We start from the raw sequence: 26,312 nt of genomic DNA, 5'->3' as shown, positions 1-26,312 counted from the left end.
TAAATAAGGAACAATACAAACAGCGCTTTAATCCTTTCTTTTATGAAATCGGAGCACTATGTTAAATAAGAAAACCAATACCCCACATAAGTTTTGTTCCCTCAGCATCTGATTGTCTTCATGTCCCATCCAGAAACCCAAAAAAACCATACATAAAGTAAATTTTCAAACAGCAACATCTGAGCATGATAATCGAAGTGCTACACAGCAACAGGGAATGAAATTATCAGTAAATTGAGACGAAAAACGGCGTTTTTCGAGCAACCGATTTTTTTCTGTTTTTACTGTTCCTGTGAGAAATGTTTATCGGTCATTGCTGTTTGCCCCCGATCAAGGATAGCCGAAAACTGGAAATCGCTCTTTTAATTTTCGCTATCCAACTTTATCGCCTGCAAAGTTATCGCGATAATTATCAGAAGGCAAATAACAAAAATTTGCCGCTAACAGGATTCGAACCTAGACCCTCCACAAAAATGTGTTTGAGCGCGCACCATAACCACACGACCACACAAGCTGCTCGAGAAGGGACAGAAATTTTATACATAAAAGCTACAGTCGGTGACGACGGCACTACGGAAAGGCGAACAAAGAGCAGAAAGCAAACCAGTCAACTTTTCATTGCTGATGATAATCGATTTTCGGCGCTGCGGAACGAGCGAAAACACATTCTCGGGAGAAGCCCGGGTCTGAATTTATCGCACGTCTTTTTTCGCCGATAATGCGTGTGAGAGAGTTTTCTACAATCACGATCGTGATCGATAATTTCATTCCCTGCACAGCAATCCATGAAAATTTGGGTTTGTTTTTCTTTTCTTTTGAACGGTTCTGTTTCTAAAAATGTTTTACAGTATTTTTCTTCGAACTGAGTGTTTTTTTTTTCTGTTTACAGTGATGGAAGCTTTAGCGAAGGCATATATAAAGTAATAAGTGCTTGCATTATTGATTGCCATAAAGCTTTTATCATGATAATGCAATGAAGCATTAAACAACGGCCCTATAGAACTATACCGAACTGTCAAAATCCCATAATGCTTCAATGCTTTCATAATGTAGATTAAACGCTTCACTACGTGACAGATGTAGAGTAAAAGTTATCATGCATTAGCTAAACTATAATACGATTGAATTAATGTTATGATATAATGCTTGTGGTTACTTGGGTAGCCTCTGCTTCAAACAGAACGGTCTCCAGGGTTTCGTCATCCGGTCGTCGAGGACCGTCTAGTATTATTCCAACCGCTGCCTTCACCAAACGCACAAGACGTTCCCACGCCTCGCCCATGTGGGGCGCAGAAGGTGTAATGAAACACCATTTTGTCTGGGCGCTGGTGAACGTGAGAGCTATCTCCTCATTCCGAGACTTTATCTCGCTGGCGAACTCCTTGCTTGCGGCTTGAAAGCAGGTTCCGTTATCGGTGTGGAATTCAGCAGGGGTACCTCGTCGAGATACAAATCGATGAATAGCCATAATGCAGGACACAGCGTTGAGGCTATGCACCACTTCGAGGTGCACCGCCCTGATGGTAAGGCAGGTGAACAGTGCCACCCATCGCTTTGCCTGACTCCTACCAACTCTCACGAATACCGGGCCGAAGTAGTCCAGTCCCACGTATGTAAATGATCGGATGAATGGTGTTACACGGGCTTCTGGTAGAGGGCCCATTACTGGTGGTTTTGGGGATGCCTTCGCTATTCGGCACCAGGCACAACTTCGCATGACTCGACTAATCAGCGCTCGCAGTCTGGGAATGTCGAAACGTTGTCGTAGTTCGTTCGTAATGGTTTCCCTATTCGCATGACGGAATCAGCAGTGGAAAGACTGTACGAGATGAAACGTGATTGGATGCTTCTCGGGCAAGATCGCTGGATATTTTGTTTCGTATTGTACGAAAGGAGCTGCAGAAATTCTACCTCGCATACGGAGAACACCATCTTCGTCTAGGAAGGGCCATCGCTTGTAGATGCGGCTTGATTTCGATACTATATTGTGTCGTGATTCTGGAGATCCTTGGGTTCGTTTGAGCACTGTTATTTCCTCTGGAAAGGCTTCTGCTTGTGCAGTTTTCCAAAGAAACTGCTCTGCTTTCGAAAGCTCCTCTTGGTTAAGTATTCCGCTGGCTAATTGGCGACCACCGACCTTCCGTTTTAGATTGTCAATTTACCGCAACACAAACGCGACCGTACGCTGCATTTTCGTCCACTTGCTAAATCGTGCAGGATTTACGATAGAACATTGAATTCGGTGCAGTTGCACAGAGAATATTTCTTCTTGAGTGGTGAAGGTTTGTAGCTGTGCTGGCCAAGAGGTTTCGTGTTGCCTCAAGTGGTTTGGACCACGAAACCACGGGCCGTCTGTGTTGAGATTCGGTCCAGTTTTCAAATCCGCCAGTTCTTCGCATCCGTAGAAAGCAGAATTTCTCCGACGCCCACTGCAACAAACTTGTGATAGCGACGGTGTTCCGATTGAATCCACGCTAGCACCGTTTTGGAATCACTCCATAGGAAAAAATGCGCAATCGGAATGGTATGGTACTGTTTTACAGATTCCAACAGGCGAGTTCCGAGAACGGCAGCGTTCAGCTCTAAACGCGAAATGGAGATAGTATTGATAGGGGCTTTGTCTTGGCGGCAACCATAGTCACTTGAATCTGCTCTCCTACTGGAAGACGGAAGTACGCCACGCACGAATACGCAGACTCACTGGTATCTACGAAGACGTGCAGCTGCAGTTTGACGAAGTTATTCGGATAGGGTGCCCGAAAGTAGCACCGAGGAATCCTGAGCGACGGCAGTTGATCGAAGAGCGCAGTCCACTGACTGTTTCCACCGCACCAAGCAGCTATCGGATATAGGATCGTCCCAGTCAATCTTCGAATTCCATGTATCTTGGATGAGGATCGAACAAACTCATCACTACTTTCAAGAGTTCCCGCTTTATCGGCACATGATCGTCCTCCAACACCGCTTGTAGATCGGCTCGAAGGGTAAACGTGTAGGTAAATGCGTCTTCCGTTGGTACCCAGCGCATTCCGAGTACTGATGCAGTAGTGTACCCACGCGTCAACGATAAGTCCTTGGAATTTTCGCCAGGAAGCTCCTCAATCCCTCGAAGTACTTCCACAGAGTTTGAAAGCATATTACGAATTTCAAATACGCCCATCGCATGGACGTGTTTCACTTCCACAACTACTTGGACCGCTTCCTTGGTCGTCTTGAAACTGTCCAAGTAATCATCCGCATAGTGGTTGTCGTGAATAGCAACTGCAGCCCGAGGATACTGTCTACTGGTCGGCTTACTCTGCAGCGTTGAGGTTCTTTACGAACTGTGCTGACACTGGGAGCACGTTGAGCCGAAGGTTGCAACTGCCATAACGTAGATCCGAGGTTTCTCAAATGGATGTTCCCGCCAGAGCAGAGTTGACAATGTTGATCTTCTTTCCGTATTTTATTCTGGTGGAACATCTCTTTTATACCCCCTGCAACCACAACTGGAAATTGGCGGACCAAGACAGCACAGCCGGGAGCGGAGTCAACAGATCCGACTCTTTCAAGAGTTTCGAGTTGAATGACACGTCGCCCAGCTTCACCGCTGCATCCCATATCAATCGAAGCTTGTTGGTTTTTTTTTTGGTTGACCACAATTCCTAGAGGAAGATACAGTCGGAACCCGCTCGATTCGATTCGTTAGTTGGGTGAAGTGACAGCAGCACAAGGGGCGTGCGCATTGTTTTTGCCTTTCTCGTATACTAGTGTAATGGAAAGGCTATATGTTCACTCCAAAAATGACTTTTTGATAGAAGGCTTGGAGCGACGTGACACATATACCAATCGACGAATTGGGGTAATGTCTGTATGTGTGTGTGTGTGTGTGTGTGTGTGTGTGTGTGTGTGTGTGTGTGTGTTTTTTTTTTTCTTCCCTACCTCCCTCAGCAGAGAAAACCGAATGGAAAAACTCTGCTACTTGCCTCGATCCCCCTGGTACCACTCATGCGACTGCTTCAGGGGGGGCAATGCGCTCATGCGCTCTTCTTTTTCTGTGCTCATGCACATTTTGTCGCTACTAAATTTGTTATTCTAATCGTTCTAGTGTTCGTATCTAACCTATCGCCATTCAGCGACACAGTTAGTACAAACATACACCAAATTTGTTATTCTATTGCCGTCCGTGTGCCATTTAGCACTCCGGCTTTTCATGCACGACTCAGATAGTCCCCGACGGTGGATCTACCCTATCCGACGAAGAGTTCCCCGACACTGAAACTTCTTCCGTTACCGATACTTCCCAGGCTGGTGCCAAGGTCGGTCCTGCGATTCCGGTTGAAGACTGGCTTCCGGTTCACAGGCGCCCTGACGACCAAGCACCGGTGCTTTTTCGCGGTCTACTCGGTCTAGTCCCCGGCGGTGGACGGACCTAGCCTACTCCGACAGAGAAAGACCCCGACGGTGGAAGTTCTCTCGACACCGAAGTTTTCATCCCGACCAGTAAGGTGCCGAAGTCGGCCCGGCGATTCCGGTTGGTGGTAGTCTTCCGGTTCACCGGCGCCCCGACGACCTATAACCGGTACTATGCAACGGACGACTCATTCAAGCCCCCGGCGGTGGATCAAGCCTACTCCGATCGCGACCCAATACTCTTTGGTCTTCGCGCCACTTCCTCTGCAGCGCGCACAGCATCCCCGTTACTGCTCTGTCGACAGCGTTCCACGGGTCTTCGTGGCGACACATCTCCTCGACAATGTTGTCGACCGTCAGGCCGCGCATATCCCTGCGCATCTCCGAGAACCTAGGGCATTCGAAGACGACGTGCGCCGGTGTTTCCTCCACGTTCACACACTCCGGACACAGAAGGGAAGACGCGTGACCGAATCGAAACAGATACTTCCGGAAACAGCCATGCCCGGACAGAAACTGCGTCAGATGGAAGTTCACCTCCCCATGCTTCCTATTCACCCACGCCGACACATTTGGGATCAGTCGGTGGGTCCACCTTCCGTTCGCCGCATTGTCCCACACTTGTTGCCACTTCACCAGCGATTCCATTCTAGCAGCTGCTCTCGCATTCCTTGCGTTACTCCGATAGCACTCGACGTCTTCCTCTAGGGTGATGCAGATGGGCATCATCCCAGCGATAACGCATGCAGCCTCCGACGAGATTGTTCTGTACGCACTCGCGACTCTCATAGCCATGAGCCGGAACACACTGTCCAGCTTTCTACGGTTTCTCTTCGTTTTTAGCGCCGGAGCCCAGGCTGACACTCCATACCTAAGTATTGAGGTTGCAACATTTGCCAAGAGGCGCCTCTTACTGCTTCTTGGACCGCCCGCGTTTGGCATAATCCTCGCTACTGTGTTAACCGCCTTCGCCGCCTTTTCGCAGGCGTAGTCAACGTGCGCGTTAAAGTTTAAGCGGTCGTCGACCATCACGCCCAGGTGCTTCAACGCGCGCTGCGATGAAATTCTCTCCTCTCCGATCGTGATCTCCAACCTTTGCACTGCTTTGCGGTTACTGACTACGAGCACTTCTGTCTTGTGATGGGCTATCTGCAGCTTCACTCCATTCATCCATCTTTCGACTGTGTCGATTGCCTCCGATACCAGCACTTCAACTTCATCGATTGATTCGCCAGATACCGCTAATACAACGTCGTCTGCGAACCCCACGATAATGACACCTGCCGGAAGCTTCAGTGTTAACACACCGTTGTACATTGCGTTCCAGAGCGTATGGCCAAGTATTGACCCTTGTGGAACACCTGCTGTCACTCTAAACGACCTCTGCCCTACGTTGGTTTCGTACACAAGGACTCTATTCTGGAAGTAGTTCCTTATAATCCTACACAGATAGTCGGGGACCCACATATTATGCAGGGCTACGGCGATAGCTTCCCAACTGGCGCTGTTAAACGCGTTTTTAACGTCTATCGTTACCACGGCGCAGTAGCGATCTCCTCTCCGCTTTTGTAAGGATGCCCCTTCCGCCATCTCAACGACGGTCCGAATTGCGTCAACCGTCGATTTTCCCTTGCGGAAGCCGAACTGCATCGTGGACAGCCCTCTCACACTTTCGGTATACTCGGTCAGCCTGTTAAGGATAATCCTCTCCAGGAGTTTTCCGAGCGTATCCAACAGACAGATCGGCCTGTACGATGCTGGATCTCCCGGCTGCTTTCCTGGTTTTGGCAGCAGCACTAGTTTTTGGACCTTCCATATATCCGGAAAGATGCCTTCCTCCAGGCATTTCTGCAACACTGACCTGAACATATCGGGATACTCCAGGATCGCTGCTTTCAACGCCACGTTGGGGATTCCATCCGGACCGGGAGCCTTCTTCACCTTCAATGCTTTCGCCACGGCAACGAGCTCGTCGTTGGAGACCAGTCGGTTTACGTCAAATTCCGCATCGCCCTCGCTGTACGGCGTAGGTGGCCACGTTGTTGTATCGTGTTTTGGAAACAAACCCTCCACGATACCCTTCAGTTTGTCTGGGTACATTTCGACTGGCGTCATTGGGCCCTTCAGCTTTGCCATTATGATGCGGTAGGCATTTCCCCAGGGGTTAGCGTCGGCTTCCTGGCATAGCTCCTTGTAACAGTTCGCCTTGCTCTGCTTGATAGCTCGTTTGAAGGCAGCTCTAGCTTCACGGAACGCAACCTTGCGCTCTTCTCTATCGGCCGCAGTTCTTGCCCTCTGAACTCGTCTCCTAGCTCGGAGGCAAGTCGCACGAAGGGTGCTGAACGTCGCATTCCACCAGTACGCTGGGCGTCTAGCGTTCCTAGGTTCAATCTTCCTCGGCATCGCTGCATCACATGCCGTTGCTAGCGCTTCCGTCAACCACCCTGGGTCGAGGTTTGCCGCATCGCTATTTGGCCGAAGTGCCTCGATAAAAGTCTTCTTGTCGAAGTCCTTCGTCTTCCACTTCCGCTCATAAGTTCTAGTTCTCTGTATGGACGTAGGAGCTCTCTGGCCTATCTTGTAGAGGATCGCCTGGTGGTCGCTATGGGAGTACTCCTCACTCACCCTCCAGTCCATGTCTTCCATCAACGATGGACTACAAAATGTAATGTCGATGATGGATTCACGACCGTCTTTGCGGAATGTGCTGACTGTTCCTACATTGCACAGCTTTACGTCCAGCTTCGCCAGAGCTTTAAGTAGACTATATCCTCTTGCATTGGTTTGCCGGCTGCCCCACTCAACGGCCCAGGTGTTGAAATCGCCGCCGATGACTACTGGCCTACGTCCTACCAGCGTGTCAGTGAGTGCATCCAACATCCGGTTGTATTGCTCCTCGGTCCATCTTGGAGGCGCATAGCAGCTACATACGAAGACACCGTTAACTTTGGCGATCACGAAACCTTCGTAAGAGTTTTCCACCACTTTCTCTATAGGGAATCTGCCCATAACTTGTATAGCTGCCAATCCTGCTATATCCGCTACCCAATTGCCGTTCTCAGGAGGAACCCGATACGGCTCTGCGATGATCGCAACATAACACTTCGTCTCTGTTGTCGACTGCCACAACAGTTGCTGTGCGATGTCGCAATGATTCAGATTAATTTGCGTTATCTGCATCATTGTTGGCCTGCCTTCGCCTTTTTGTAGGCCGGGCATTTATAGCCTCCCGTCCGGTGGCCATTTCCTTCCTCCGACTTGCACAGCATGCACTTGGGTTGCTTCGTGCAGTCTCGAGCAACGTGTCCGTTTTCGCCGCAGTTCCAGCACCGTTTGGACCTATCTGGACCCTTGCAGTGTCTTGACTGGTGACCAAATTCCATGCACCTGAAACACCTCTCCATTTTCTTGGTGACTCGGGGAGCCAGTCGCAGCGGGCACACCGCCCATCCGACCTTGATCTTGCCGGCTACCGCAATCTTGTTGGCCGCATCTACTGGTAGTCGGATTGCCGCCGTCTGGGTACCTGCAAACGATCTCCTGATTCGGAGTGTCACCGGTACTTCCAAGTTACACTGCTCGGTCAATGCGACTCTCAGCTCTTCCTCAGTCGTGACCTCGTCCAAATCCTTGACCTCGAGCACTGCCACCTGTGAAAGTGCTCTCACGGTGGCCTCACTGCCTAAGGATTTCGCAATGAGCTCCCGGTACTCTGAGCTCTTAATCGCCGGATCTTTCTTGAGCTCGAACAGCATCTCTCCTTTCTGGGTGCGCCTGGTCTTTACCACGTTTCCACCCAACTCTTTTAGCTCCGGGTCCTCCCTCACTTTCCTGAGGAGCGCAGCGTACGTCGTCTTGTCCTTCGCCTCGACGATCAGTGCATCACCCTTCTTCCTCTGCCTAGGGGGCCGGCGATTTTCTTTCTTCTCCTGTTCCTTCCTCTTTTCTTCCTTTTTCTGTTCTTCCTTCTCCTTTCGCTTCTTCTTCTTCGCCTGCTGACTCTCCACAGTGCGCCATCCATCATCTCTCCGATTGCTGGCGCGCTCCCGTTCACTTCTTTGTTTCTTCGGGACTTCCTCTTCTCCTGGCGTATCTCTGCCTCTTTTCTCCGAGCGAGTATTCCGATGGTTCTTCGGCGTCTCCATATTTTCGACCGTGGCTCGTTGCTGCTGCCGCTGCGTAGCTGCTGCAAGATCGTGTTTAGTCGCTGCTAATGCGCTCTCTGCCTCATCCGCTCTCTGCATCACGCTGTGCCATTCTTTCACGGCAGCTCCGAGAGCCCTCCTAATCTTCAACCAAGTCTTCAACACCAAGTCCTTGATGTCCTTGTGCACGTTGTGCTTTTTGTCGACGAACTCGTGTAGGTCATCCGTCAAGTTCTTCGCCGCAACTACCTTCGGCTGTTGTTGAGGCACGCTCCATCCACTATTCGTCGGCAGCTGTTGCTGCTCCGAGTGTACCGCACTTTGTTGTGAAGCCGCTTCTTGCCGCGGTTCTGCACCTTCTGTTTGCTGAGGCGGAGACCTCAGCAATCCTCCTTTGGCGAACGGATTCGCCACCTTTCCGCTGTTACTTCCGTTTTCTCCTTCCATGTTATTGGGTCCCCCCTCCGGGCCGCTATCTCCACCCGCTGTACGTAGTCGCTTTCGTGATCTCTTGGTTGTCTATGAAACAGGGAGGCCAAGCGAGGGTTGAACACGAACCTTCATGGGGTTCGTGTCCAGAGCCAGATCAGCGTAAGTCGGGAATTTTACATCCGAGCCTAGTGCCCATCAAAATTGACGGACAAGTGAAGAGCGTTTCCGAAGGCCTGCCAAGGTTTTACCGGGACGGAGGCAGACGCACCATTAGCCCACTCGCCGTTTCAAGAAGGTGTCACCCTTCTTTACTCAGGAAGCAGAATGGCACGAATGTCAGCCCATCGTCGTCATCCGATCCGTAGTCCGTAGTCCGTTGTCGTTTGCGTTGACCAGTATACCATAATCAGGATGTTACTGGCATCAATCCTGATGTGCCGGTTGGCACTCCGGGTGTTTGGGCTAAGGCACTTTGAAAGCGGTACCAGGTCGCTTGTACGGAGTTGCTTGCAGATGTGTAGCTTTTTATGAGGATCCAACAGAGCCCACTGTTGAAACCCCGCCACATCCTAGGCATCCTCCGCTTGAGCTGTCTGGAAGCCAGAAGCTCGGTCACTCCCCGAAGGAAGAGCCAAAGGTGGTAATCCACACGGGTGTGTGAACGGTTTTCGCTTAGGAAAAACTCCCAAGCTTCCACCCGACTCGCAGAAGGGGGGTTTGTCAAGCCCCTGGACTCCTGTCCCTGCTGCCCCTTGTGTGTGTGTTTTTTTTTCCTTCTAAACCATAGGGGGATAATCTGCTCAACAGACACCCTAACAGAAGGTTAGGGTAGTGTAGGTCTGACAGGCCGTCTTCTACAACAAAAGTAAAATCCAGGACTACTCTCTCCTCGTACCCACTAAACCATTCCTATGGTCGCCAAACCCTACGTCTCTCCGGAACCACCAAGAAGGTATTGCTTCAGAGAGGGGCTAGTGCACATCGCACCCACAAGGTTAGCTGCGTAGCCTGCAGCAACGAACATCGATGACTCGCTTTGGAGAGTCCATCACGGTAGCATGCTGGCGCTTAGCCAGTTTCCCGAGTGGTCCTCGCCACTCCCTTTGTCCTCGGAAGGCGGGCAGGGTCAACCCCGCCCGCGCCCTACTGCTGAGCGGACATCAAGAACTGATGCCCACGTGCAACCCGATCTGACCTGCCCGTAAGGAAGGGTATCACTACCCTTCAGGCCCTATCAGATGCACCCGTAGGTTGCAGACAGCAGGATCTCACCTACCCCGACCCTTGCCGGGGACCCCTTTCCAACCGCGGGCTCGGATCCAACCCAGTAGACCGACGCCACGACAGCACCGCTACCGGGACTTCCTCTCCGCGGCCACTTAATCGTTGTAAGGGTCGATCTCGACCGCAGGGCACCGGTATGACCTACGAAGCCGACTCCGAACCCCTGGACCACCTCTTGTACTGCATCTGGACTAGCCATTCTCCGAGTCCACGCGCCACCTCCTCTGTAGCTCCCAGACGATGTGGGTAATAGCCGTTGAAACGGCGCACAGTGGGACGAATGGCCCAAAACGTGAACTTTTTTCAGCAGCGTCTTTAAACGTGGTTTTATCGGCATGGTGTCTTCGGATGAAAATTTTATAAAAATAGGGTGCGTCGAATGGCGTTTAGTTTTAGTTCGCAACTTTGCCACAGGCGGCGCTGTAAAATCCAACTTTTTTGTTTGACGTTTTTTCAATATGGTGTCTTCGGCAAAGTTGTAGATATGCTCAATACAAATATCTTTGCCGAAGACACCAACCCTCTATCTCTACATTGCTTCAAGATACAGACGTAATTTATGAATGACCCCCCAAAAATCGTTTTATTCATATATATCGAAAACGCGCAGTTTTAGAAAGTTGTAATGTTCTACAAAGTTGTGTAAAATGCCAAAAGAAACAACTTTGTAGAAGTGAATAGGGTTCTAAAATGGCAATAGGGTTAGTTATGGCTATTTTTGAGTTAAATATAGTCGTTTTTCAAGGCTCAATAACTATCTTGGATGCAAATGGATGCAAATCAAACCCCACTAGGTTCAATATGTATTACTATTAGTTGAATACAGTGTTGGAAAAAACTCAAATTCTCAAATCTCATGGTTGAGTTGTTTCACGCGAGATTCTTGACTCACCAAACTCACCGCCGAAAAAATCATGGATGAGTTGACTCGTGATTTCACTCATTGCTTTATTTCTTGGTGTTCTTTTTATTTCCTTCGAAGTTTTTAGGAATATATGATAGAACGAAAGCAAATCTAGCGTACAATAACATTGAATGCCGTTCAAATTGATTTGGATTCGTTTTACAAGCGAACGAGATTTCGGTGTTTGACTCGTGAGAGCGAGATTTTGCATGAAAATCTCGCGCGTGAGATAATGATTCAGAATCGCGTGCGAGTTTGCTCACGCAGGAGCGGTTCTTGAGTGTGCTTTGAGTGTGATTTTACCAACACTGGTTGAATATCCTGATGTTTTCGGTTGTATCCTCGAGTATCCTTAGCAGGGGTTCTTAATCTTACTAGAGTCTATTTTTGACGCTAAAACAATAATATCAGTTTTTGTATGTCATTTAGAACCCCATTATCTTCTGTGAAGTGATAAATATTAACTATTCGCATAATTGTATGCTTTATTGCGCCTACAAAAATCAATTATTATCGAGTTGTTATCATATTATTTAAAAAACACTGCATAGAAGTGAGCTAAACTAGACGGTCATATGTATCCAAGTGATCTCACCGTTAATCTCAGTTATCGGAAACAACATGACAGGTGCCGAACAAGCGGGAGAGTGTGTGTGTATTTATACGGGAAGCTCAAGGAACACATGGCACAAGTAACTCTCGATCAAGCCAGTAAAAGGGTGAAATAGCTTATCTAAATTAGTTCTAATACTCCAACACATATCCAAAACAACTTTTATGATTTTTGATTAGAGAAACCTTTACTTTTCATCAAAGATGTTGTGCATATCTACAACTTTTTTGATAACTAGAAATCATTAAAACATTTTGTATACAAAAGCTTGATTGCATTCATGCAGGATTTATTTAGAACATTCTCACAGCGATCGAAAAATTTCATGTTACGCCTTTGAGTGAATTAGAAGATTGGTAATTGGGTATTCGACATTAGAAACGTAGTGATTTAATATGAGTTGACTTTCTGCTTGTTCGGTTACTATACGTGCTGAAAATAATGTGTATTTGCTTGCTGGTGAGATCACTTGGATACATATGACCTCACTTAGCTCACTTCTATGCAGTGTTTTTAAAATAATATGATAATAATTTGATAATAATTGATCTTTATAGGCGCAATAAAGCATACAATTATGCGAATAGTTAATATTTATCACTTCACAGAAGATAATGGGGTTCTAAATGACATACAAAAACTGATATTATTGTTTTAGCGTCAAAAATAGGCTCTAGTAAGATTAAGAACCCCTGCTAAGGATACTCGAGGATACAACCGAAAACATCAGGATATTCAACTAATAGTAATACATATTGAACCTAGTGGGGTTTGATTTGCATCCATTTGCATCCAAGATAGTTATTGAGCCTTGAAAAACGGCTATTTTTAACTCAAAAATATCCATAACTAACCCTATTGCCATTTTAGAACCCTATTCACTTCTACAAAGTTGTTTCTTTTGACATTTTACACAACTTTGTAGAACATTGCAACTTTCTAAAACTGCGCGTTCTCGAAATATATGAATAAAACGATTTTTGGGGGGTCGTTCATAAAATACGTCTGTATCTTGAAGCAATGTAGTGATAGAGGGTTGGTGTCTTCGGCAAAGATACTTGTATTGAGCATATCTACAACTTTGCCGAAGACACCATATTGAAAAAACGTCAAACAAAAAAGTTGGATTTTACAGCGCCGCCTGTGGCAAAGTTGCGAACTAAAACTAAACGCCATTCGACGCGCCCTATTTTTATAAAATTTTCATCCGAAGATACCATGCCGATAAAATCACGTTTAAAGACGCTACTGAAAAAAGTTCACGTTTTTGACCATTCGTCCCACCGTGCGGCGTTCCAGCCAAACTCATCCCTACACATCCTCTGGACCAAGTTGTCCGGAGTTGTGTCCTCCCCGCATGTGGCAAGCATGCGGTCACGCATTGTGCGAAAACGCGGGCACACGAACAAAACGTGTTCCGCCGTTTCCTCTAAACCATTGCACACTGGGCATTCGGGAGAATCCGCATGCCCGAAATGGTGTAGATACTGTCGGAAGCAACCATGACCTGTAAGGACCTGTGTCAGGTGGAATGTAACTTCCCCATGGAGCCTATTAATCCAACTATCTACCCTCGGTATCAACCTATGGGTCCACCTTCCTTTGGTGGAACTGTCCCACGCGCGCTGCCATTTGACCATAGAGGCCATCCTGACAGTCCTGCGTATGCCTCTTGTGCCGCGCATTTCGAAGCACTCCATGTCCTCACTGATAAGAATGCTGATAGGCACCATACCAGTAATGACGCAGAGAGCGTCGTGTGACACGGTACGGTACGCGCTCGCAACCCTCAGGCACATAAGCCTGTAAGTACTTTCCAGCTTCCGTCGGTAGCATTTAGTACTTAGCGCGGTGCCCCACGCCGGGCCACCATACCTAAGTATGGACGTAGCAACACTAGCCAGAAGCTTGCGCTTACTGGCGTACACCGCAGAGCTATTGGACATCATCCGGGACAGTGCCGCATAATCGACGTGGCTACCGAAGGTAAGCTTATCGTCGATCATCACGCCCAAGTGTTTAACGGAGCGCTTTGACAGGATAGTACAGTCTCCTACACTGATCTCCGTCTGCTGCTCCGACTTCAGGTTGTTAACAACCGTCACCTCTGTCTTGTGGTGAGCCAGCTCCAGTTTCCTGGACCGCATCCACGCCTCCACAACCTTGATCGAGTGGTTGGTAGTCAACTTTACCTCCTCGATCGTTTCACCGTAGACTTCGAGCGTAATGTCGTCGGCAAATCCGACAATCACCACTCCCACTGGATACTCTAACCTCAACACCTCGTCGTACATGACATTCCATAACACCGGACCCAGGATGGAACCTTGCGGGACTCCTGAGGTTATGTGAAAGCACTTCCGACCCACCTCCGTGTCGTAGACTAGTACACGATTCTGAAAGTAACTTCCGAGAATCTTGTACAGGTACTCCGGTATCCCCAGACGCAAGAGCGCATCGGCAATAGCAGACCAGCTGGCGCTATTAAACGCATTCCTTACATCCAGAGTCACTACCGCGCAAAAGCGAATTCCCCTCCTCTTAGGCTCGAGTGCTTTCTCGGCGGTTTTTGTAACCGACAAGATAGCGTCTACGGTGGACCTCCCCTTCCGGAAGCCGTACTGGTTGCTCGAAAGACCATTTTCGCCCTCGGTGAACCGCAACATTCTATTGAGGATGATCTTTTCCAGCACCTTCCCCGCCGTGTCAATCAAGCATATTGGTCTATATGCCGACGGGTCTCCGGGTGGTTTCCCCGCCTTTGGCAATAGTACCAGGCTCTGCCTCTTCCAAGCTTCTGGGAAAACTCCCTCGTTCAGGCATTTCTGCATAGCAGACCTGAACATCTCGGGAGCCTCTGCAATGGCTACTTTTAAGGCCAGGTTCGGAACTCCGTCCGGACCTGGGGCCTTACCTACGCTAAGGGACTTAGCTATCCCCACAAGTTCCACATCGGTGACCCTCTCCTCATCGCCAGCCCCAGTCCCCGGCTGTCTTACGAAAGGAGGCCAAGGACTAGGATCATGACGCGGAAAAAGTCCTCCAATGATCCCCTCCAACATCTCTGGAGATTGCTCTGTAGGAGCCATCACACCTCTCGTCTTGGCCATAACGATCCTGTAGGCGTCACCCCACGGGTTCGTATTGGCACTCTGACAGAGACCCTCAAAGCAGGCCTTTTTTCTTGCTCTTATCTCGGTCTTAAGCGCGGCTTTTGCAGCGGCGAACACCACCCGCCGTTCGTTTCGCTCTTCCTCTGATCGTGCTCGCTGCATCCGCCGCCTAGCCCGTAGGCAGGCGCGGCGCAAGTCTGCAATCGCGTCGGTCCACCAGTAAGCCGGTGGCCTCCCATTTCTAGGGTGGACTCGCCTAGGCATGGTCGCATCACACGCACGTGAGAGCACTGCTACCAGCTCGTCGCCGTCTAATCCGATTAAGTTTCGCTCACGGCGGAGCGCTTCCCTAAATACCTCTTCGTCGAAGTATGATGTCTTCCACCTACGAGGGCATGGCCTTGGCCTAGCCGCCTCTTCTTCTATCCGCTGTCTGCTGTTATTGTAGTTGATACTGTAGCGAACCGCCAGGTGGTCGCTGTGAGTGTAGCCATCATCTACTCTCCAGTTCGAACTACTTGTTAGGCCAGGACTACAAAAGGTCACGTCAATAATTGACTCCGCTCCGTTTCGACTAAAGGTACTCTTGGTACCGACATTAGCCAAGTCGACATCTAAGATGGCCAGTGTTTCTAGCAGGATCTGACCCCGCTGGTTCGTGAAACGGCTTCCCCATTCCACGGCCCAGGCATTAAAGTCGCCCGCTATTACCACCGGCCTTCGCCCTGTTAGCACGGTCGTTCACGTACGTCCCCAACCCCCATTTCGACGAGAATTTCAAAATTCAAATGGCTGGTTCTCAGTCATTTTTCAACGGATTTTAAAAATTTTTGCACCGATCGATCACAAATTCCTTCTAGTTTTAAGAACCGGAGTCCACTTTACGGAAGCGGTCATGGTTCCGGAATTATTCCGGGGAGTCGTGGGGTAACCTCCTTATCGCTCATGGTGGCCACATTGTAACGTTAGCTAAAACCTCACATGCAGCATATCAATCTTCATGATTTGGCAAAACATTAACTCTAAAAGGTATTTCGAGACTTTCTGGACATATTGGCCACCATCGGAGATACTCTGGGACCTTGTGCCCCCGGGGAAGTGGCCAGTTCATGATTTTTTCTGAACCCTGTCTTGCGACATATCATTCTTCATGATTTTGCAAAACAAAAACTCTAGAATGCATTTCGAGACTTTCTGGACATATTGGCCACTTTCGGAGATACTCCGGAAACCTGGTGCCCCCAGGGAAGTGGCCAGTTCGTGATTTTTTCTGAACCCTGTCATGCGACATATCATTCTTCATGATTTTGCAAAGCAAGAACTCTAGAATGCATTTCGAGACTTTCTGAAGGTAATGGCCACTATCGGAGATACTCCGGGAACCTGGTGCCCCCGGGGAAGTGGCCAGTTCGTGATTTTGCTGAACCCTGTCATGCGACATATCATTCTTCATGATTTTGCAAAACAAGAACTCTCGAAGATATTTTGCGACTTTCTGGAAATATTGGCCACTATCAGAGGGACTCCGGGAACCTGAGCCCCCGAGGAAGTGACCAGTTCATGTTTTTTTTCTGAACCCTGTATTGAGACATATCATTCTTCATGATTTTGCGGAACAAGAACTTTAGAATGCGTTTCGAGACTTTTGGACATATTGACCACTATCGGAGGTATTCCGGGAACCTGGTGCCCCTGGGAAAGTGGCCAGTTCGTGATTTTTTTCTAGACCCTTTCTTGCGAAATATCATTTTTCATGATTTTGCAAAATATGAACTCTAGAATGCATTTCTAGACTTTCTAGAAATATTGGCCACACTTTTGGACTTATAGACCATTATTAAAGGTTCTTCGAGAACCTCGTGCGACATCAATCTTCATGATTTTTCAAAACAGAGCAATTTGGTCATATTGGTCACTGCCAGAGGTACATCAGCAACCTGATTCTCTTGGGGAAGTGGACTGTTTGTGTTTTTTTTTTCTGAACAAATATAGGGTCAGGGATTCTCGTAGGAGTTTCCCGGGAATACGTCCAGGACTTTTTCATGACGTTTTCATGTGATTCTTTCTAGATGTCTTCTCCTGATCATTCATGAATTTGCAAAACAAGAACTCTAGAAGACATTTCGAGACTTTTTGGTCGATTCGGGATTTTTTTCTGAACCCTGTCTTGCGACAAATTTCATGGGATTATTCTTTGAAACTTTTGGAGATTCCTCTAAAAGTGGTTTGGAGATTACACAAGGAGTTTCTTTTGGAATTCCTCCAAACATGTTTCTGGGATTACACATCAATGGATTTCGCTTTATTATCTTTTAGAATTCGTAAGAAGTATTTTTGTAGGGATTCCTCAAGGAATTACGTATGGGGCTATTTTACCATTTCTTATGGAATTTTTCAAGTATATTCTTTGGAATTCTTCCAGAAATACTTTCTGGATTCCTCAACGGGTATTATGGGATTTTTGTAGGTAGTCTATGTAATGTATGTAATCTATTGATAACCCTTTGGAAAGTACTCGGGGAACCTGTTTCCCCCAGGGAAGTGGTCCAGTTCATGTTTTTTTTTACCCTGTATTGCAACATATCAATCTTCATGATTTTGCAAAACAGGAACTCTAGATGGTATTTCGAGACTTTCTGGACATATTGGCCACTATCGGAGATATTTCGGGAACCTGGTGCCCCCAGGGAAGTGGCCAGTTCATGATTTTCTCTGAACCCTGTCTTGCGACATATCATTCTTCATGATTTTGCAAAACAAAAACTCTAGAATGCATTTCGAGACTTTCTGGACATATTGGCCACTTTCGGAGATACTCCGGAAACCTGGTGTCCCCGTGGAAGTGGCCAGTTCGTGATTTTTTTCTGAGCCCTATCGTGCGACATATCATTCTTCATGATTTTGAAAAACAAGAACTCTTGAAGATATTTTGAGACTTTCTAGACATATTGGCCACTATCAGAGGGACTCCGGGAACTTGGTGTCCCCGGAGAAGTGGCCAGTTCGTGGTTTTTGTATGTCTTGCCACAGAATTGATTTTTGCATATCTTGACCACTATCAAAGGTATTCCAGGAACCTTGTGCCCCCGGGCCTGTTTGTGATTATTTCTGAAGCCAGTCTGGCGACATATCAATAGAAGACATTTGGAGACTTTTTGGATAGACTGGCCACCAGTAGAGGTACTCCGAGAACCTGGGTCCCCCGGGGAAACCGCCAGTTCGTGATTTTTTTTTTCAGAACCCGGCCTTGCAACATTTCAATCTTCATAATTTTGCATAATAGGAACTCTAGAAGACATTTCAAGACTTTTTGGAAATATTGGCCACTATCAGAGTTACTTCTGGAACTTGGTTGCCCGAGGAAGTGGCCAATTTTTGATTCCCTCTAAAGCCTGTTTTGCGACATACATATCAATCTTCTTGATTTTGCAAAACAAGAACTGTAGGAAACTTTTGGAGACTTTTTGGATATACAGGCTACTATCAGAGGTGCTCAGAGAACCTGATTACTCCAAGGGAGCCACCAGTTCGTGATTTTGAAAACGGTCTTGCAACATTTCAATCTTCATAATATTGCAAAACAAGAACTCTAGAAGATATTTCAGGTATTTTTGTCATGTTAACCACAACCAGAAGATACTTCGAGATACTTTTTTGATCCCGGTTTTATGACATATCAATTTTTATCATTTTGCAAAACAACAACTGTTTGGACATATTGGCCAGTCCTTCAGGAACCTGTTTTCTGATAAGAGGCCAATTTGTGAAAATTTTCTGATCCTTGTTTTTCGACACATCAATATTCATAATTTTTCCTCCTCCAGCGGTTTACAGATAACACAAATAATTCCTTAGGGAAAAGGTTTGTGGGATCATCTCGTTGGATTTCGCTCGATTATGTTCAGAATTTGTAGGAAGTATTTTTTTAGGGGTTCTTCAAAGAGTTTATCTTTAGGAATTCTTATGAAATTCTTCCAAGAAGTTCCTCAGACTACCTCCAGAAGTACTTTCAGGATACTTCGACGACTGGGATATTTACATGTAGTTTCTTGATATTTACAGATATCCATTTTCAGATATCCAGATTTCCAGATATTATCCAAAATTACTTTTTTATCTTCCCTACTGGGTTTCTCTCTGGGATTCCTCCAAGGATTAGGTCATTTTTTTTGGATTTGGGTGTGAAGTTCTTATTTGGACACCTAAAATAATGTTTGACATCTGTGAATTTTGCAGGAACTGCTTCAAGGATTGACCCAGGTGCCAATTTTTAAATTCCTCCACCAGGAATTGATATTTTTTTTCGAAGAACGAACTCTGGGTTTTACTTTCTGAAATTGCTCCAGGAGTTCCTTCTGAAATTCACCCAGATTATTATTTGGATATTCCTATAAGAGTTCCTCCGGCGATTTCTTCAAAAGCTCCTATGATAATTGTTCCTGGATTTTTTTCTTCAATAATCCCTTTTGAAATTTCTCCATGAGTTCCCACAGAATTTCTGCTTGGGATTTTTTCATAAAAATTGAAATTCTATCCATTTTGAAGTTCCATCTGCGATTCATAGAATAGGTCCTTTTGGTATTCTTCCAAGGAATCCTTCTGAGATTCATCCATGGATTTCTCCAGGAGTTCCTTTTGAGGTTCCTCCAGGATTTTCTGTAAGGATTCCTAGTTTCTTCTGGAGTGCTTTTCATCCTTGCCCATATTCTTGGATTTCTGCAAATGCTTCTGTTGAATTTCCTCCAAAATCGTCTCTGGAATTTCTCAAAGATTTCCTACTAGGTTTACAACAAAAGCTTCTCCCGAGAATCCCAAACGATTCGATTCCAGCCAGGTTCCCTGACCTCTGATAATCGCCAATATGTCTAAAAAATTACAAAATGCATTCTACAGTTTTTGTTGTGCAAAATGATAAAGATTGATATGTCGCAAGGGTCCAGAAAAAATCCCGAACTGACCACTTCCCTGGGGGAAACAGGTTCCCCGAGTACTTTCCAAAGAGTAATCAATAGATTACATACATTACATAGATTACATACAAAAATCCCATAATACCCGTTTAGGAATCCAGAAAGTATTTCTGGAGGTATTCCAAAGAATATAATTTAAGAATTCCATAAGAAATGGTAAAATAGCCCCATACGTAATTCCTTGAGGAATCCCTACAAAAATACTTCTTACGAATTCTAAAAGATAATAAAGCGAAATCCATTGAGGTGTAATCCCAGAAACATGTTTGGAGGAATTCCAAAAGAAACTCCTTGTGTAATCTCCAAACCACTTTTAGATGAATTTCCAAAAGTTCTTGTTTTGCAAATTCATGAATGACCAGGAGAAGACATTCTAGAATCACATGAAAACGTCAAGAAAAAGTCCTGGACGTATTCCCGGGAAACTCCCACGGAATCCCTGACCCTATATTTGTTCAGAAAAAAAACACACAGTCCACTTCCCCAAGGGAATCAGGTTGCTGATGTACCTCTGGCAGTGACCAATATGACCAAATTGCTCTGTTTTGCAAAATCATGAAGATTGATGTCGCACGAGGTTCTCGAAGAACCTCTAATAATAAGTGCAAAAGTCTCAAAATGTTCTCAAGAGTTCTTGTTTTACAAAATCATGAAGTGATATGTCGCAGGAACGTTTTCAGAAAAAAAAAAACACTGGTCAGGGGAAACCAGGTTCCGGAGAGAGTACCTCTGTTAGTTGCCAATATGCCCAGAAAGTCTTGAAATATCTCCCAGAGTTCTTATTTTGCAAAATCATGAAGAAATGATATGTCGCAAAACAGGGTTCTGAAAAAAAAATCATGAACTGGCCATTTCCCTGGGGACACCAAGCTCCCGGAATTCCTCCAGTACTGGCCAATATGTTCAAAAAGTCTCGAAATATCTTCAAGAGTTCTTGTTTTGCAAAATCATGAAGAGTGATACCTCGCAAGACAGTATTCAGAAATAAATCACAACCTGACCACTTCCTCGGGGGCACCAGGTTCCCGGAGTACCTCCGATAGTTGCCAATATGTCCAGAAAGTCTATAAATACATCCTAGAGTTCTTGTTTTGCAAAATCATGAAGAATGATATGTCGGAAGACAGTATTCAGAAAAAAAAAACCCAGATTAATCCACCTAGTGGTGATAGTGCCTTTCTCGTCGAATATGTACTAATAATCTTTCCGTCGACGCAATCAATCTTGCCTTAGAGTCAGTGATCAGCCCCAAAATTTGGGGCCCAAATCTCTGTGCTTTGGTAACGGACGAGAAGGAGGAAATGCTCATAACAGCCATCTGGGACTGTACCACCTACGAATTTCTGAATCATGAGAATGCTTTATTTAGAACCCTAGAAGTGTCATAGTGAAAGAATTTTTGAAAAATATTGAGCCGGGCCATCACAGTTTAAAACCGAAGTTTGTATGGAGAACTTGGGGTGTTCAATTGATACGTGCATTAGAAAGCGCTGTGCATATATTTAGGCGTTAGACAATAACGAAACTAACCCAAATACCGGAAACACCTAAAAATATGCACTACACGTTGTAATGTACATATCAATTGAACACCCCAAGTTCTCCATACGAACTTCGGTTTTAAACTGTGAAGGCCCGGTCCAATATTTTTCAAACTCTTTCACTTTGGCATTTCTAGGATTCCAAACCCCTGTTATTTTTTTTTTCTCATTCCATAACACCAAATTTTGTAAAATTTTGTCGAGCAGTGTTATCATTGGTTACAAGATCCATGTAAAATGTGTTATGTAGTAATTTGAATTGCCAATATTATATCACATTCAATAATAAACCACATTACAGAGCTCGCTCTCCAGTCGCATCAAAACTTTGCGCAGTAATTTTAGACGCAAATAAATATTTCAAAGAATGTTCGGGGCTGATGCGCTTAAATTTTAATTTTTCCATATAACGTTGACCCATCCTACTGTAAATTTATGTCTCAGGAATCTAAAATTGTGTGATTTACTAAGATCGCTTTAGTTTTTTTAGGTTTTTGGTTCTCTTGCACATATCCATCGCTTGCATTGATTTAGTTCACTTTCGTAATTCCGCTGAAGCACCCAAAGCTGCTTCTGCAACACCACTGGTAGCCTCTTATGTAGTCTCAATCTATTTTGTATTGCTTACGAGACCCCCGGAAATGATTCCGGAACACTACCTTATGTTCACTAGTTTTTGAAAACTGTTAATCAGGTTAACCGGATTTAAAAACACTACCGGTGGTAACTTCTGTGGACTGTGCCTATTTTCTTATTACCCACGCATCAGGTTACTGACAAAAAAGCGATTTGATACCGCAAGCATGGGTTTGATCCACTTTTATATATGTCCATTTCCAGTGGGACACCCTTAACCGGTTCCGGAAAATTTACATGGTTCATTTTTACATTTGACCAATTCCGGCGGGACATCTGAAACCGGTTGTGGAACGTAATCTCAGCTGATTTTCTTAATAACCGTTCATCAGCATATCGAAAAAACCGCGAAGCGCATACATGGAGTTCGGTTCCCTTCTACATTTGACCACATCCGGAGGGACACCGGGAACCGATTCCGGGTCACTACTAGTTCTCCCAAGCATGGTCTGGGATATTTTTTCTTTGTAACCGTTCATCAGGATACCTTAAATGCCATTTGATATGTCGCGAATATTTTTTTGGTTTGTTTTTGCATTCGGCCACTTTCAGCGAGACACCTCGAACCGATTCCGGAACACTATCCGTAGTTTCTAATGTGGGCTTAGCTTATTTTCTTGCTGATCGTACAAGATATCGAAAAGGCTACGATTTGATGTGTCGCATGTATCAATTAGGCCACTTCCGGCGGGACATCAGGAACCGGTTCCGGGATGCTACCAGTTCAGATATGATCCGAAACCGGTTCCGTAACACTACCGGTCAGATATAGTGCACGACTATTTTCCTATTTACCGTTCATCAGGTTAAAGAAAAAGCTGTGATTTGATGTGTCGCATGCATGGGATTGGTTCACTTTTATATTTGGCCACTTCCGGCGTGATACCCGGAACCGGTTCCGGAACACTACCGGTTCAGATATAGTCTGCGACTATTTTCCTGCTTACCGTTCATCAGATGAACGAAAATGCCGTGGTTGGATGGGTCGCATGCATGGGTTCGTTTCAATTTCATATCTGGCCCCTTCCTGGGGTACCGGTCCGGAACACCTAAATGGCCATAACTCCGGAACGGCTGGACCGATTCAAACCATTTTCAATAGGAAACAATGGGACAATATTCCGCGTCGACAATATTCCGGATGATATTTACTATCCAAAAGTGAGGTGACATTTTTGTACACATACACACGCACACACACACACACATACATACATACACACACACAGACATCATCTCAACTCGTCGAACTGAATCGATTGGAATATAAGACTTGGCCCTCCGGGGGTTCTAGGGTATTGGTTCCCTTATTAAGCATGTGGCTCCCATTTTCATCCTACGAAAAACAAAGGAATGAAGCACTGTTTGTTTTGTTTCTTATTTTTGTATTTTTTGTTAGAAGTGAGCACGCATGAAAACAAAAAGAACGGAATCAATCGGTGCCGTAATCGCTTGTTTTCGAATAGGATGAAATTGGGAGCGTGAGATTACTGATGGAACACAAACCCTATCAAGATTTCATTTTTGGAGTGAACATATAGCCTTTCGGTACACCTTGGTGTACGAGAAAGGCAAAAATGTAACTCCATTTCCATTAGCAGGAATTTAACCCTCTACTTCCCATGGTTGCTCTAGAGCACCATCGATTTTCGACGAACTCCGGACAAACGGAATTAGATGAATATGATGCAATAATTTTTAAAATATGGTTATAACCTCATAAGGTTAACCCAACTACTAACAACTTGTTTCAATAGTTGAACTATTGATAAACAATCAAAAACCTATTGATTTACAACCAAAATTTTTTTCATTGATTTCGAAAAATTTAGCCAATTTGGAATTACTTTTGTTCTACCACTTTTTATGGAAACGTTTTTTGGCATAGATATAGTCGTTCAAAGTTGTGGGAAGGAAAGGGTTAAACACGCCAAACACAACAGTTTTGTTGGGAGGTCAACCAGTACAAAAATGTGAAAGAATAAGAGACCTTGGTGTACTAGTAGATTCTAAAGTGACATTTATAGATCATTATAATACAATCATTAACAAGGCCAATAAGATGCTTGGGTTCATAAAACGTTTTAGCTACAATTTCCACGACCCATACACAATAAAATCATTATATATTTCCTATGTTCGTTCAATACTAGAATATTGTTGTATAGTATGGTCGCCATTTTCAGATAATCACGTCAGCCGAATAGAATCTGTTCAAAAACAGTTTTTATTATTCGCTCTTCGCAAACTAGGTTGGAGGTGTGGGCAGCCTCTGCCACCTTATGAAGCGCGGTGCAAGCTGTTAAATATCCAAACATTAAAAGAACGTCGCAAATTCGCCATGATTTCATTTATAAATGACGTCGTATCCAACCGAGTTGATTCACAGGAAATTTTATCAAAATTGAATTTTTATGCACCTACTCGTCAATTACGGAATCGCAGCATTTTTTCTACTAATCACTATCGTACTAATTATGCCATGTTTGGACCTATAAATCAAATGATGAGGTTATATAATGAACAATGTGAGTCCATTGACTTCGGTATGTCGAAAGCTAAGCTTAAGAGACAATTGAATGTAATTCGTTACTAAAAAAATAATGTTAGGTTAATTAAACATAGTTGTAACAAATGGTCTACATATGATTGACGACGAATAAATAAATAAATATTTAAAATTATGCCAAATGGCCGTTATGCCAAATGGCATTTTGCAAAATGGGGTAGAGCCTTAGCGAATCGTGTTCGTTCGTTGGGGCAACTGACAACTGATCAAAATGATGTAGACACACCAGGGGGAATGACACTTCCTTTGCTAACCGAAAAAATCCGCATTTATCAGTTAGCAGCGGTTAGCGACGGTTAGGAACGGATAAATGCGGATTTTCCGGTTAGAAAAGGATTTGTCATTCCCCTTGGGGCGGAGATACATATGAAAATTTCAAAGAAATAAGGCATATCGGGGTGATTTGAAAATATTTCACTTTTTAAGGCCGTGAGGTGAACCAAACCATTTGATACTACGGAAGTTTTTTACACAAATACGAGTTAAATACATAATTCATTTGTTTTGCACTCCAGTCGGGAATAGATAAGGATTTTCCAAAATAGGCGAAGGAGAGCGGAGTAAAACGAGCTCAATACACTGATTTCCAGCATCGTGCGGCGTATGTTACCCTCCTTGATTGATTGATTTGTCTTTATTAAAGAGACTTTCAGCCCTTGGCTGGTTCGTCTCTATTGTTACCCTCCTTATCAAAAACTATAGATTTTTGCAGTTTGTGTCAAAAATCATCCAAGTCTACCCACTCCGACCAGAGATATTGAATTTATTCGCGTTTTACACCTCTTTTTTCCACTGTGCAACGTTCAACGGACCCCTTCAGCCCGAAAGAGTTAAGAATTAAGATTAGTTATGTGTCACTACCAAAACTAGAACTGCAAACTGGAACTAACTCTGTCACTGCTCTGCTGTCCCCATTTATTCAAATCGATAGAATGCAATTACGGTAGGCTTCCTGGTACGGCATCTGTTCCATACAGTGTTGGGAATACTCACTAGGGAAAAATTATACTCACTTGCTTCTATCTCAGTCCAGAAGCATGCTATCAAAAAATGATGTTTGAAGGACTTTTAGATTGTAGTTTAATCTAAAAGTTTGCCGAATAAAGTTATGGTCGCAGATGCATACCAAAACCGTCAGAGAGCTGTGAGCACAAGGTGAGTATGAATTTCACGAATTTTACTCACCTCGTACTCACAGCTCTCTCACAACTTTGGTATGCGTCTGTGATCTTTACTTGGTTCGGCAAACTTTTAGATTAAACTACAATCTAAAAGCCCTTCAAACATAATTTTTTGATAGCATGCTTCTGGACTGAGATAGAAGTAAGTGAGTATCACTCTTGCAAGTGAGTATTCTCAACACTGGTTCCATAGCGATAAAGATGCTTGGATTCCTAGTGAAAGGCGATGAAGGTTTTCCTGGTATAGCTTCTAGTTTGCAACTGCTAATTATGCTTATGAATTCCAATGGCTATTGATTGTGACTTCCGGCTGGCGTGTGGCGTAATGATTCATAGCGTTAGTTGAGATTATACCCAAGTAGCTGGGAAGCCTAGTTGTAACTCTTGTTTTTGTATTCGTTCAAGGTTCTATACACATAAGCGTTTCACTATCTCGAGAACCAAATAGCGCTGATGGGATGCGGCTTCGGCTACTCTTATTTTCGTTCACTCAATCGCAACTTTGATATTCCTTCGCTCCTCTATCTTTCTC

The 26,312-nt window shown here is 45.1% G+C and overlaps 1 protein-coding gene and 1 long non-coding RNA gene across 2 annotated transcripts in view; both read right to left on the bottom strand.

Moving 5' to 3' along the window:
• The window catches only part of LOC115258558 (histone demethylase UTY), a 256,602-nt gene that overhangs the window by 165,030 nt on the left and 65,260 nt on the right, over window positions 1-26,312 (bottom strand). The window lies entirely within an intron of this gene.
• Window positions 24,376-26,306, bottom strand: LOC134285935 (uncharacterized). Its single transcript, XR_009996818.1, has 2 exons — window positions 25,963-26,306; window positions 24,376-25,563 (listed from the first exon to the last, which is right to left on the bottom strand). It is a non-coding gene; the product is annotated as an uncharacterized LOC134285935 (long non-coding RNA).

Source organism: Aedes albopictus, chromosome 2, assembly GCF_035046485.1.
Source record: "Aedes albopictus strain Foshan chromosome 2, AalbF5, whole genome shotgun sequence".
Classification (NCBI taxonomy): Eukaryota; Metazoa; Arthropoda; class Insecta; order Diptera; family Culicidae; genus Aedes; species Aedes albopictus.
Note: the sequence above shows the minus strand (reverse complement) of the source record. Positions and strands in the feature narration are given on the sequence as shown.